Source organism: Engraulis encrasicolus, chromosome 20 (genome assembly GCF_034702125.1).
Source record: "Engraulis encrasicolus isolate BLACKSEA-1 chromosome 20, IST_EnEncr_1.0, whole genome shotgun sequence".
Classification (NCBI taxonomy): domain Eukaryota; kingdom Metazoa; phylum Chordata; class Actinopteri; order Clupeiformes; family Engraulidae; genus Engraulis; species Engraulis encrasicolus.
Window position 1 is genome coordinate 12,375,905 of NC_085876.1, and position 15,948 is coordinate 12,391,852.

Consider the following 15,948-nt stretch of genomic DNA (forward strand, 5'->3'; position numbering starts at 1 on the left):
AACTGAAGTCACATGTCTGACGTTCAGCCACGGTGCAGCGGCCGGGTTGGCTGTGCCTCAGTTCACGTCAAATATGCGAGGCACACATTGTAGTCTCTAACACAGTTTCGCGCAAAAGCTAAATAACCTTTCTTGCATGCCGAAAATGAGTCGTCTTACGGCGCAAATCCAAACTTTTAAATTCACTGCCATCATATGTGAAATCCGGAGCACATGCCAAACGGGATGAGGATTTAGCTTGACTCGCTCCATTAACTTCCACTCAAATTTTTTAGAGCTTCAGCCCCACGACTCAGCAATGGGGCACCTAAAGCCGGGCATACACTGTGCGATATTTTCACTCGTGGGTCTTAAGCTTCTGCTCACACTGCACGATGGAATTTCACTGTTTAAAAGTTCACAACTCACGACTCACGTCCTCACACTACACGAGCCGACAGTCGGATGTGAGCGAAATGCTTCCACCGTACGACTCGACAGGCATGAGGCAGAGGAGGGAACATGCGCACCTGAGGTGGAGATGAGGTCGCTCTCAACAGCGAATCGCACGGCCCTATTAATTGGTGCATGTGAAGTGTCAAATCGGGTCGTAGCACTGCTTTAACTGTGCGATTTACGCACGAGCCACGACCAGAATTTCAAACCGTTTTGATTTTCTTGCGACCCTGCGATTGCACGATCGTGAGGCGAAATCGCTTGTCGTTACCCCATGTACACTGCACGATGCGAGACTCACGATTGTCCTACGATTGAGCAAGAAAACGGCCCGACTCTCAAAAAGTCGTGCGAGTGCCAAATCGGGGCAAAATCGGGGCAAAAGTCGCACAGTGTAAGCCCAGCTTAAGTCACGCCCTTCTACTTCTGTTATCCTGGTATCTGGATCTGAGAGCTTCCAGTCAATCAATGGTATATAGAGGGCCTTTGTCTTGGCCTGGGGAAGATGACCCGTGTCCCTCATTTGTTTTGTATTGCACCCATGAAATTCCGGAAAGTTTTACTTTGTGAGAACATCATGCAGAAAATGAAAGCTTCCATCTGAATCCTGCTGAAGTGAGATTACATGGGAAGCAAGTAATTTAAGGGAGGGTACAGTCTTGGTCACTACATGTTGTGGCATCGGAGGCTGTTTGGGACCTTTATGTGTATGTCCAAGTCGCCAGTATAGTTGGCTGCGACATGTAGCCAGTTGGACGTCCCTCGAACAAGATGATTACGTCACGCGTCCAACTTGAACGTCACTCATCTCGTCCATATTAATTAGGCTACGATACGTAAACCGTAAAGGTTTGTTGAAGGTATTCGCCCCTATTTACAAATTACCCCCCATCTATAACAGCATTCCCAGCAGCAGTAGCCAGGCCAGTCGTCAGCTGAGTAAAACCCCCGCAGTACTCCCCGCTGGCCATTGCCGACATAGCCAGCCCTGCAGTCTTTGTACAGCCGGCGGGACATCAACTGACGCCACTGGCTGATGCTGTAAGGCCTTCTGTACTGGAGCCTATGGCCAGGCGAAAACTTGCTCCGGGTCACCACACCTACAATCCAATAAGCAGTAACATTTGAGATGCCACAAATATATCTCTACAACTACCGTCCCATTTCTCATGGTATGTAAACATCTGATAACACCATTCTGTAAATACAACATTATTTAACTTACTGTCCAGCCATTGTAGGTGGGCCATCGCCCTAAAATAGGGTTGGGAGACGACATCATTGAACGTGTGGCAGCTCAAAGCCAGCTGCAAGATGGCAGAATCCCCATCCTCCAAGACAACCATTAATAGAATGGACCTCAACATTTCCTCTGGCAACTGTGGAAGTAGAGTGAAGGGCCGTACACACACGTCGCTGCTATTTACTCGCTACTTGCTCACTCACCTACTTGCCACTCGCTCTGGGTGATTTTGTTTACTGGTTGTCATGGTTCCCGCTGTCCGCGCCAATAACGCCCGTACGAAACCAAATGTAGGCCTACGCTGTTAAACGTTGATCGAGTGCTGTGCACAACCATGCATATGAGCCTTTGATGGTGTACGCTGTATGCATTTTCCTCAACACTTTTAACCTAAGTGTGATGGCGTGCAGAAGTTGGGTGGTCAGAACACCACAGGGGCAACATCACCTGTCAATAATCTGTATTCTGCATTCCAATTGGTTACTCGCTTAACTCGCGTCGCTCGAAGATAAAATAAGTTTATCTCGGAACCCGCCCACATCGCATCGCTTGTACTCGCCAGCGAGACTCGCTGGAACACGTAGACATTCTATTGACTTCATCCGCTGAGCGAGTAACTAGCAGCGACGTGTGTGTACGGCCCTTAAGGTGGTAATACACACGTCCAAAAAGCAGGTGCAGGACAAAAAGTCAGACGTATGAAAATATAGAGTTGAATGTCCGCACATTTACTCCCGTAGTTTGAAAACGTCCACTGGCAATAAATAAGAGAAACGGGAGGTGTTTGGACATTCAACTGTGGAAACGTACATAACTATAGTTTTTTTTTTTTTTTTTTTGCAAAAGGTAATGTACTTCATGATCATGTGTTCATGATCAAAGGCCACATTTGGCAATATGCAGCAGTTTCAAGGAGCTGCATAACAGCAATGAAGCCGTGTACTGTAGCTAGAGGTGCTAACCCGAATCTTTGAGGCATCCGGATGGATTGGATCATTCCAAAGAGGGTATCCGGATTAGACGGATCACTCGGATCACTTATTTAAAATAAATAAAAATAAATAATAATAATGTATTTTTTAAAACGTTTCTGCCATTAAGTGGCTATGCGCCTCACCTTTGTTGTCCCATTTATCAATTCACATCGATAAATCAAAGAGTAAGACAGTTTGATCAACAAAACTCACTTTATGAATCGTCACAACTCATGCTGCGATGCGACTCTGGGTCTCCTCACTAAACATGCGACCACGACTCGAAGAGCCTTTGGCAGCAGTGAAACGGCATATAAATAATGTGTGTGTTTGTATTTAAGAAGACTAAAAGTCAAATATTTGGGTGCAGAAGTCTAGTTGAGCAGGGAGGATAGACAGGAGGCGAGCAGCAGATGACCACTGGCTTCGGCTGCCGAGTTGCCTTGCGACTCGCACACTCGTGGCAAAAACGAAACTTAAGAGATTGACCCGATCCGTAGGGGATTCGCTGCTACCAACAACTCAGTCAGGATTCGTTTCACCGAGTCGCCGAGAGCGCCGCTGCTGACTCGGACGAGGGGAGTGACAGCAGTGGCTTTAAAGTCTGTACGCTGTAACGCAGTGGGTGATATAGAGTCACTAGCCTACAGACTGAGATGTAAAAGCGTTGTCAGAGCACTGTTAACATTTAGAAATGTAGACCTCAACAGAGTCAGAAGCACACACATAGGGAGTGGGGATCCGCGACTCAATTGGCAACAACAGGCAGGACGGATCAAACAGGCTCGATGAATGACGAGGCGGGAGTTGGTTCCGTTTTACCCAGTGAGTGTTCGTGACTGAACAGCAAACTGAGATATTAGAGAATGGCAGTTGTAGTCAACTAAAGAGGATATATTCCGGTTTCACAATTTCTTGCGCTGTAACTGCCATTTTGTTGACATATTAATGAAATGCCGTCTGACTTTGGCGAATCAATGCATGACAGCCATCCGGTCTGTCTGGAGGAGGTCTTGATCCGGTTGTCCAAACGGATCATCCGGGTTTTAATTAGAGGTGCTTAACTCGAATCTTTGAGGCGTCCGGATGGATTGGATCATTCCAAGGAGGGTATCAGGATTACACGGATCACTCGGATCACACTGATCACTTATTGAAAATAAATAAAAATAATAATGTATTTTTTAAAACGTTTCTGCCGTTAAGTAGCTATGCGCCTCGACTTTGTTGTTCCATTTATCAGTTCACGTTGATAAATCAAAGAGTAAGACAGATTGATCAACAAAACTCACTTTATGAATGTCACAGTTCCTAAACTCATGCTGCGATCAGACCAACCTGGGTCTCCTCACTAAACATGCAACCACAACTCGAACAGCCTTTGGCAGCAGTAAAACGGCATGTTCCTGATTTTGCAATAAATAGCCTAATGTGTGTGTTTGTATTTAAAGGGACACTGTGCGGGAAATGGTCAAAAACGGTACTGCAACTACTTTTTTAAAACTCGATGGTCCAAAAGGGCTACGGAAACCCTCGAGGTTCATTCACAAAACCATAGATATTATTTGACAAAACTTCTTCCTGTTTGAACCGGATGATGATGAAACCTGATAGCTGTCTTTGCTTCGGTCAGTGGTGCTAGCAGTAGCATACCTACTTCTACAAGTTGCACTGCAAAGATGTCTGGAAGCTCCACTTCAACAACAAATCAGGTCAGTTTTATGCACCGTTTCTTCCTAAACTTAATCACATCAACTTGTGCTATATTTGTGTGCCGTTTGCTCGTGCAGATGATACCGATAATAATGGGTTTGTTATTACATATCCGGCAAAGTTAGTTTGGCTATGAATGACGTGCGATTTTGCCACACACAGAGTCAGCGGACATCATCATCAGATGACTCCCCAGTACAGTCAGTTCTACGTGGGAAAGGACGTCGGGGTCGTCGGCAAAGTGGCAGAAGCAGAGGTAGAAGCACTCTGCAATCAATAGAAGAGGAATCGTTCATCCAATCATCAGATTGGGAACCTGAACCAGAACAGGCAGGGGGAGATCGTGGGCGACGAGGAAGAGGAGCGAGAGGGAGAGGACGGGGCGCCGTGCTACAGCAAGAAGAGGAAGGGTCATCTGGCCGAGGTGCTGCTGCTGCTGCTGCTGCCGGACCCAGCACTCGCGCACCAACGGGAAGGAGGCGAAGTCGAGCGTCGAGAAAATTGGCTTTGGCACGAGAGGACGAGGAGAGGATTGCGGAACAGCAACGTGAGAGGGAAGAGGAAATCGATGTAAGTATTCTTTGGCTAAATAGTAGAATTCATGTTCATCATAGATAAACTCCAATCATGTCCACTGAACAGTGCCTTTGGCTAGTTTACTCCAGCCATTCTCTTCAGTCCAGACCTGTGTGTGTGTGTGTGTTGTAACAAGGGCTCAAAATTAACAATAACCAAATGCTGGGTAAAATTCAGTTTGGCTGGTAGAAAAGATGTTACTTGCTAGTTTGTCCCATCAGTCAGTTTGTTTGGCTAATAAATGTAAAACATCTACTGGTCATTTTGGCTGGTGATGGGCCCTGGTTGTGTCCTTGAGAAACTGTCATATGTCTTACTAAGAATGATAATATGTGGATTTACACAAGACAATTGTGCTCACCCTGTTACCATTTATCAAGACAATTATGCTCACCCCCTTACCATTGATTTCATGCAGAGGCAATGCATATGAACAAATATGTACATGTAAACAAGGACTGTTTTTCCAGGTTAACAATGAATGAAAAACTCCCATTGCATACCTTCAGTATGAACAAAACTTTGTTTTCTGTCTACATTCAACTTACACTGTGTATTGTGTCTTTCCAGCGCATTATAGAGGGCATGAGCCTAGAAGACCATGTGCAACTTACACGTTGATGCTGATTAAGCAACCAGGAGTGCTCTATGATGTGTTGTTGGACTTTCAACATCTGCGTGTTCCTCCTCCAAGACCTGCTGAACCCCCTGTCCTGCGATGGTGTATATGTGACAACTGTGTTCAGATGCCATCAATTCTGGAAAATAAATGCTGTGGCCAAGTTCCAGAAAACTGTATAAGCTTGCTACGCCACTTCAAACACTACTGCTTGGATGCTGGCTACCTGCGAATTCACCGCCAATACAGGGAGGAGATTACTGTCTTGGGTCAGCTAAGGGAGCCAGGCGATGACAACAGGGAGTTCCGGTATGCTGCGTACAGACATTATATATTTTGGCAGTATGGATCACTGGGTGGAGGAAACCGAAAGGTTATCCCAAGCTGTTGCGTATTCAAGATCAGGGAGACCTTTCCAGATCCTCATGGACAGTACAGAGGCTACACTCCAGGACTGTAATTTTTTATTGTGTTTGGCCAGATCCTTTTTTTTTTTTTTTTTAACCTATTTTTAACCATTTTTTATTTTTCTGCACACCATGTATATACAATAGTTTTTATTAAAAATATTTGAACACCACAGACTGTTTTCTGTCTTGCCTTATGACATGGGAATAAGGGTGTAAGAAATTACCTAACAATTACCAGTGTAGGCCCAAGTGTAAATACTGTACAATAAAAAGAGCAAACAGATGCAAACAAATCAAATTTATTCATATTTACATTGTTACATTTTATTTACAACAATCCAACACCACGCTGTGTGCCATTTAGACTGTACCGGGACTTTTGGAGGTACAGTTTCAACATGACGTTGACATAGAAATGCTAAGGTTTAGGTGTTTTGGAAATTTAAAATGTCCTAAGAAAATGTAATTCAAATGTTCTGCTGTATGCCAGCTACCTGGTTACATGGCTTACTTTGACTTTATTCTCATTCAATTATGAATATTAGCATAATGATTTGGAACACATTGTATATATGTACAGGGTTGGACAAAATAACTTAAACACATGTCATTTTAGTGTGGAAAGTTGCATGGTCCAAGTGGACCAGTGTCCAATCTTCATCTAACTGGTGCAATTTGCGATTAATGAAGATTGGCCGACAGGCTGGTCCATTTGAGCCATGTAACGCCCCACACTAAAATGGCAGGTATTTCAGTTATTTTGTCCAACCCGTCTTTCAGTATATGTCCACATGTCTTTGAGTTGATGTTTCTGCATACACAGATGCCGCCCGAAATTCTGGAAATGATCTTCCTTGAGGCTGTGCGAGAGGAGGGCGATGTGGCAATCGCCAAGCTGGCCAGGACCTGCTGGACCTTCTGCCGCATTGTCAGCCACAGAGAGTTCAGATCAAGGGCCCACCTCCAGTGGCTTGATAGTAAGTGTTTTTATGTCTTCACAATTGTCTTAGTAACATGTTCATTAGTGTATATGATTCACTTCCTTGCCTTGTGAAAAAAAAAAAAACAAGTTGTCGCGGTCCACCACTATAACCGCCTTTGGACGATATGTGGCACGAATGCCACAAGGCCTTAGGCCGCCAAAACACCTCAGGCCTCCTCTCAGGCTCTCACCTCATGAGAGTAACAGAGATGGAAGGCTGAGGTGGTGGTGGTGGCGGCAGCTGCAACAAAAGCGCATCTGACAGTGGCCCTTTCTCAAAAGTTAGGCCAAGGACACTTGGAAGTGCATCAGCCTAATTAGTCACGCCCAGTGATTGGATACTCCACAGATTTCACCAATGAGTATCCAATCACTGGGCGTGAGTAATTAGGCTGATACACTTCCAAGTGTCCTTGCCTTGCTTTTGAGAAATAGCCAGTGTGTGATTATGTACGCCACCACTTTTATAGGGTGACACCCCAATTGCGCCACGGATAGTCTGAAAAGACACAGAAAAAGAGACGCACAAAGAACTATATATATATACACACACAGCAAAAAAACAGACGTAACACCAGCTGTTTTGACATGAACAGTCTGTTGGGTTATTTTAGAGATCAGTAAATCTATACACTGTTACAAGTTAACTTCTACTCACTTCTGAGCGATATTGTGTTTGATGTTAACAGATTTATTTATTTGTTTCATTAGGTGTTGTCGACTGGAGTGCCCATCCTGCCTCTTTTGTTGAGGACTACAGGGTAGGGTGTGGGGTGGACGTTTGCGGGGTTTGTGGTATTGCCTACAAGCAGGGCTGTAGTGGAGGGTAAACGCACGTAAACGCCGTTTACGCACCTCTGGAATTTGGGAAATAGCGTTTACCCACCTCTAAATAGCGTTTACGCAGCTCTTAATGGCAATTACGCACGTCAAAGTTCCCTGCGCCTTGTGATCTGCCGTTGGAATAATCCAAAATGAATTTGGTGTCATTTAAAAAATATTGTTGAACATAGGCCTACTTAACGCTTTAGTAGGAATCATTTTCATCTGCTCTGTATTCGGCGTTGTGTAGTTGCCTGCCTGCATAGTTAATCATCATGGATAGGGTGACCAGACGTCCTCTTTTTCCCTACTTTTGAGACCTAAAAAAATGTGCGGGGGGAATTTCAGAAATGTCCGGGATTTTGTTGGACTGCCTGAAATATAGACCTAATTCATCTGCATTATAATCAGGGCTGTAGTGGAGGGTAAACGCCGTTTACGCACCTCTGGAATTTAGGAAATACGTTTACCCACCTCTAAATAGCGTTTACCCACCTCTAAATAGCGTTTACGCCGCTCTTAATGGCAATTACGCACGTTAAAGTTCCCTGCGCCTTGTGATCTGCCGTTGGAATAATCCAAAATAAATTTGGTGTCATTTAAAAAATATTGTTGAACATACTTAACGCTTTAGTAGGAATCATTTTCATCCACTCCAGGTTTCTCTCTACCGTTCGAAAATTAGTCACGCCCTTCTCATCAAATCTAGCCACTTCGCACCGAAGTGGGGACAAGCCAGTGCGCCCCATGTTTACAAGCGAAAGCGCATCTGCCCGCCGGTAAACGCAAATGCACGTTCGCGGTGGAGTTGGGGAAAAAATCCCGCGTGTGAAGCCAGGTATGAAAGTAACCTAACACAGGAGTAAGCCTAGTAGCACCACCAAATCCATCATTTAGGGAGGTACAAGTTTTGTTACACCTTGTCACAAGACTTAGCCTAAAAATTCTTTCATGATCTGACATGTCCAAGTTATTTGCAAAAGCAATTTCTCAGAGCTAGAAGGACTCATTCCTGAGTTAAGAAATTATAAGATTCTTCTTCATCAGCTTCTTCTTCTGTCTATTTCCTTTGCAGTTATTGATAACGCTGTATGGGTTAGCTTATTAATGGTAGGTAAAACTCCAGTTCCTCTCTTAATGGCTGCAGTGCCCATTGCTAATCTATGAGCACCATGTCACTACAAGTAGGCCCTAGCCTAGCTAAGTAGGCCTAATGGATGATGGTGGAGGGGTAAATTGTGAGGTGTCTTATAAACATATAAGCCTACAATGTAGCCTAATACCTGTAGCACTTCATTATCAATTCAGTTGAAAACCACAAATGTTGTGTTTTTTTATATTTAGTTTCCAATGTTATAGCCTTATGCCATTCATCTTTGTGGGGAATGGCTGAGATGGGCCTACATGATGATGAATCTATTTTTAAAAAACCTAATGCAGAAAGTGGAATAGGCCTATGAAATTGAGCTACATTGTTATGCTGTTGAGCTACTCCAATATAGGTGTTAGGCCTACTATCTAGGATTGTAGCAAAGGCACACTCTGCATCATATGATCACACAAATTATGTGATAGGCCTATAGGCCTAACTGAAGAGATTTTAATTGTCATTTATAGTAGACAAATGAATGTGCATGCCAAAAAGTTCTAGTGGCTTTTAAACAAATGACCATTTTGGATGCGTTGATACCGATACTTTATAGGCCTACTATCATGCCTGGCCTCATACCCATTTTCATACCTGTAGATACACAGATACACCGATGACCAAAAAAAAGTGTCCTCCTTTTCATAAACCCAAATGTGGTCACCCTAACACATGGCCTACTTTTCTTTACTGTTGAAATTTGAAATTTTGTAAACTACAAACACATTTGTTGACTGTCATTGATTTAATATGACTTTAACTGATAACGTCATGGAATATGGCCAGGACAGCCATACAGATTCGCGACACCTTGCGTTGCTTTGTGCTGTGTCGCGTTGCGTCACGGTCTGTCTGATCAAAAAACTCATAGTTTACCCACCTCTAATTTGACCACTACAGCCCTGCCTACAAGGAATATGGAGGTCCAGGGTTCAGGGGCCGGGGTAGAAAGGGGGAATACCTTGCTTTCTATGTTGAGGACCCATACCCCCCTGGCTACTGCTCCCTAGAGTGTGCAATTGTGAATGGGCATGTGTGTGTGTGTGTGTGTGTGTGTGTGTGTGTGTGTGTGTGTGTGTGTGTGTGTGTGTGTGTGTGTGTGTGTGTGTGTGTGTGTGTGTCTGAGTGAGAGTGAGAGTGAGAGAACAACATTTTCCATTGTGTGAGTGAGAGTGAGAGTGAGTCAGTTCTTCTATTGTTCTATTGTTCTTCAGTTGTTCTATTTACTGCAGGGCCAGTTTTGTTTGTTTTAAATTCTTTTCACCTCTTGTTTCCATTAAAACTTCACTTTTGAAAACTTTGCATTGACTCCTTTGTGTATTTCATGTAGCCTAATTATTTTACACGAGTTGTGGGGTTAGTTTAGTTTACTCCTTCACTTTGTATATTTCATGTACCCTAACTATTTTACTTTCAGTAATTCTCTTATCTTTCGTTGTTGATTATTTTACAAAGCCTAATGAATTCTTGGGTAATTTGATGGTCCATCATTTTCGTCATCTGTGCATTGAGATTTTTCAGAATGCAAGAAGCCCACGTGTGAAGCTGCATTTCACTCGTTTTTAACATTTAAGATATTGAGCTATGAATGCCTGTTCCGAACAAATCCTAACGTAAATGTTACGATATCCTTAAGAAAATGTACCAACAGGCAGTTTGCTGGCCTCCGTCTTCAGTTTCTTATGCATAAAGAACAGCACATTAGCCTGCTTCACTTTAACAAGAACATTATTTAGTCTGTTACGTGGATGTTTCATACTTGATGCTTAGTTGCTTACATTTTCCACCTGCAACGCTGTGTTTATGGAGGGCTCTCTTAGGGATGCAGACCTGGAGTTAGTTCCAGACTGGAATTAAGCAATCCCTCATTCAAGAATGATGGAAATGAGATCTTGCATTGTAGGCCTATAGGCTATCAGGGGTCAGGAACCTGTGGCTCTTTTGGGAACTATATATGGCTCTTACTTATCTAGGGTTGCCAACCATCCCTTGAAATATGGGTATGAGTTGAAACGGGACAAGGGAGGCTAAAAAGTGTTAAAATGCAGGAAATTACATCTAAGAAATACAAAATTCTCCCAGACCCTTGCCATGAAGTTGACAGTTGGCAACCCTATACTTACCTGTTATCAATAGAAGCGATAACTTCACAGTACACTCTAAAATTGTTGGGCTTACTTGAAATACATGCTATATTCAGTATCTTTTAAAAATGGTATGGCTGTCATGAAAATTTCTTTTAAAAAAAATTGGTGTTTATGGCTCTCTCCATCAAAAAGGTTCCTGACCCCTGGCCTATATGGTCATTAATAACTTGAAGATGGGCTAGCCAACATGTTTGAATGGTAAGTGGGAATGTAGCCTACGCATTTCTGTGATGGGCTACTCTGACAGGTGCTGGATAGGTGCAACGGTATGTCAACGCTTTTATGTAGCCAGAGAATCTTGATGTAGCCTACAGTTAATAAGCGCAGGTCATAGAACATGATTGCGGTAGCCTACGTTTCTCAAGGACATAGGCTTAATAGCTACCGGCCGGACGTTTACAACTGACTTCAAAGTGCAAGACAAACCGTGATGGACCAACACCAGTAAAGTATTGGCCTAAATAATGAAATAATTGGGCTTAGACTACTGTGTCAATATGTAGGCCTAATGATCAGTTCCTGCATGTAAACGCGCTCTCTTCTGACCATAACGAAAATATCCTGATGAAAATCCCCAAGGAGAAGGCAGGTCTCGTAACCGCAACGAAAATATCCAAATCATGAACTGGTAATCGCTAGGCTACGTAAACTGTTTTAAACAAGCCTGGTAGCCGCGCAGTAGCCTTTCAGCCAATCAGATGCAATGGTTGGTATCCACCTACTCTCGTTCAGGCAATCAGATGCAATGGTTGATATCCGCCTACTCTCGTTGACTTGCACTGGTGGAAAAACGCCCACCTCGGTTGATATCCGCCCCCTGCCCTGCAGAGACCCGTACTTGAATAGTTTTGATTGTGCTGCTTGGACTGGAGGTATTTAAACTGCTAAAATGTAGGCTGCATTAAAGCATCCGCACGTTTCAACTTTCACGTTGTGCGATGGGTGGAGACAACTTGGGAATCGCTGTAAGTTAGAGATTTTTTTAAAACATAGGCTGGCAAGATGTAAATGACCTGCACTGCTTGAAAAAGACGATCGACTATGTGCCTCAGGCATCTTAAATACTAAAAACTAATAGGCGGATGGCGGGTGGATTCGGTTTTGGAAATTGGAGAAAAAACATTAGGGCGGGTGGATAGCGGGTGGATTCGAAATTCTAACAAGCGGTTGCGTATGAAATAATACATCAACCGCGCACCTCTAGGCCTACTCCACACGTAGGTATATTCCATACCTACAGAAGACGGTAGCTAGAAGCGTTCATCTAAAAAGTAACCGGAAAGTCAGAAAACTCGCAGCATGACAACCAAATGTGCTCAGTAGATTCACGCTGCCCTGATTCAAAACGACAAGGCTGTGCTTGGTCCCGCCTCTCTCCCCGCAGCTGGGGCTACTCAAATACTGTTCCAGAAATGTAAGGAGTAGAAAGTAACATAGGCCTACAGATATTTGTCTAAAAATGTAACGGAGTAAAGTAACGGCATAATAGTGAAAAAAAGCTTCTCAAATATTGTTCCAGAAATGTAAGGAGTAGAAAGTAACCTAGATAATTGTCAAAAAATGTAACGGCATAAACGTAAAAAAACGACAACATACCAGTTAAAATGAGTAGTCCTAAGTACATTTTATTTATGAAGCACATCTAAAAACAGCAAAAAAAACAGCTGATTTACATGTTTAAATCAACAAAAAAACAAAACTGACCAAAATGAGCTTTATAAACAGCTGATTTACATATTTAAATACACAAAACCCGTGAAAATGAGCATATTTAAATACACAAAACCTGTGAAAATGAGCGTTAAAAAAGCTGATTTACATGTCTAATATAGGCAGGCTGAAGGGACGTTTAGTTCAAACCTAAGGATCTTTAGTTCAATTTTAAGGACGTTTCGTAGGCTTTTGCGGTAGACGGAACGTCCTCGACGAAAGATCCCCTGCCTTATACGAATGGTCCAACGTTTTGTTCGAATGGTCCCCTCTCAAGAATCCATTCGACGAAAAGCCTGAAAAGCCTGAAAAGCCTTAGACCTCAGAGGGTTAAAATGGATTCCATGTCATGTGACACAGAGACACAGCCAATCAAAACCAGTGCATTGTGACATACATTTTAACTAGTGGTGGGCCGTTATCGGCGTTAACGTGCTGCGATAATGTGAGATTCCTATCGCGCGACAAAGAAAACATTGCACGTTAATCTATTCTCAAAATATGGATTTGGGGTTTGGTGATGCGCTTCACCATAGCGTTCGATTGACAGACGCTTTCAGACTGCCCTCCAGTCACTTCGCCTCTCCACCTGTTGCTCAGCAGAGCAGACCTACTAAATATGAACAGTGTTTGCATGCTGTAAACATTAATCTCTCTGCCGTGGTAGGTGTTGTTTTAGAGATTTTTCATAAGTGGTAGACTAGAGAGACGATATTGCTTGAGGTGAAGCAGACATTATTGTGTACCAGCCCGACATAGCCTACATTTCCTCACGCATTGCATGGAACACAAACAACAGTCCTGTTCCCGAAATCTTGCCTGTGCCATAATTGCAAAACATTCCGTGTGATATACATTTTGAAGATTGTCAAACTGAAACTGTCAATATCTACTCTCGCTGAATGTTTGTGTTATGATCGCAAATTAGCAACTCATGTCAGACGGTAATAGGCCTACACCCAGTGTTGCCAAAAGAAAATCAGCCAAAGTCGCTATGGGCTTGCTGAAAAGTCGCTAGAAGTCGCTAGATGACGTCATGACGTTACGTATGACGTCACAATGTCACGCACGGCGCGCTGATCTACAGAAAACGTGCCCACATGCCTTCGGCCACAGTAAAAATAGGCGGTGCTAGCTTCTTTTTGGAGATCAGAGCTAATCTGCAGCCCTGCTTAACCGTGGGGAAACGCTTCTGACGGCGGCGCAGAGTCAGAATTATGTGGAAAAACTATTCATTTGTCACAGAAAATGCACGTTTTAAAAAGTCGCCACATGCACCAAAAAGTCGCTAAAGGCGCTAGATGAGTTTTTTGTCGCCATGTGCCCGAGATTCACTGCGGTCGGTGCGGCCAGCCTGCTAGTGCTCATTTAAATTTGTCATATGCTTGTAGGGTAGACCGAGTAAAGTTAAGTACAGGGTACAGTTTAGGTAAATCAAATATACCTGTGTAACAACAAGACTCTGATCTAATTCCAAAGTGTAGGCATAACATAAATGACAGTCCCAAAACATTTGGTGACCATATCGAAGATTGTGTAATCTCGGTTTATGTTGACATTCGGTTCCTGCCATATAGGCCTATTTGTCCCATATCGCTTGCCGTAGTCTCATACAAGCAGATGTTCGTGCATGAGAATTCCTGTGCGTATCACAAAAGTTGCCACACCGTGGTGCGTGCATCATGTGTCACGTCTGTCTCTCTACCCGCCACTGGAAATGCATTGTGTGGTGTCGTGAGGAGGGACGCTAGATTCGGCCAGATTGAGCCTGAAAAGTCGCTAAGTCGCTAGATGATTTTTTTTGTCGCCAGAGGTGGCCAAAAGTCGCTAAATCTAGCGACAAAGTCGCTAAATTGGCAACACTGCCTACACCTCGCGGTTGTTGCGCTTGATATAGCCAACCTCGCGGTCGTCGCGCTTGACTTTTTTTTTTTTTTTTGCAAACTGAATTCATTTGGAGTTGTAACTCCGTTGGCATTCTAACACAGAGAACGACTGTCAGGTTTAGGCCAAATCGATGTGGGCCAGTGCTTTAGGGTCTAGAACTAGCTTTAGAAATCTAGTAGGCCTAGCCTGGCTCTGACTTTGCTGTACCTGCTGCGCAGCTCCTCCCTCTCTAAAGGCCTTTTTGCCCTTTTTAACATTCAGTGGCAGATTCATTCTCTCTCTCTCTCTCTCTCTCTCTCTGCCCATTAGAAATGCTGAATTGTTGAGGTTATTTTGTTTAAATAGTCTAAATGTTTGATAGATTTATCTGTATTTGCCTCTACAATTTATAGCACTGTTCATTTTGAAATGTCAGTATATTATGACTGTAAATGCTTCCTAACATATTCGAAACACTTTTCAAATATTGCAATGATTTTTTTTTTCATCACCAAATATCAACCATTTTTTTGATGAGATGAATTTTGGAAAAAAGAGAGGAGCTCTGGTCTAATGAGCCATCTTAAGAAACCCCCTAGGTTTTTTTTCGTCATTATTTTGCTAGCGTGCCTGTTCTGAATGAGCCATTTTGATATAGATTAATCAAGATTAATTTCATAATTGCAGTGAGATTAATCTAGATTTTAAAAAATAATCTATGCCCACCCCTAATTTTAACATGAAAATCCCATCACCAGTGCATTTGCAAAGTACACAATAGACAAGGACGAACAATAACAAAAAAGTCTTAAAGGGCCCAGATAAGTTCTTACCAACTGACAAACCCAAGCTGCACTTCCCTAAGCCAAAAGGCACCTACAGATGTGGTGCCTGTAATCACTGTGACAATATTAAGAGGGAGGACAAGTTTGTGGATGTTTTTACAGAGACTCTTCTATTGTCGCGAATTTGCAAGTTGCGATTCAACATTTGTGGTTTATAGATTGGAATGTGAATGTGGATGTTTTTATGTGGGCCGCACCAAACGAAAACTTCGGCAAAGACTGGCTGAACATAAGAATGCCATCAAAACAGAGAACCCCAACTACCCAATGGCTCAACACTATACAAAACTGCTGGTCATACGAACCACATGACTCTAAAAGCCATGGTCATTGAAACAATTCCAAAAAGCACCAGAGGGGGTGACAGACTGAAACGGCTCTTACAGAGAGAAACGTTTTGGACCCATACATTGAGGGCCACATCCTACCCTGGACTAAATGAAGAAATAGACGTTTCTC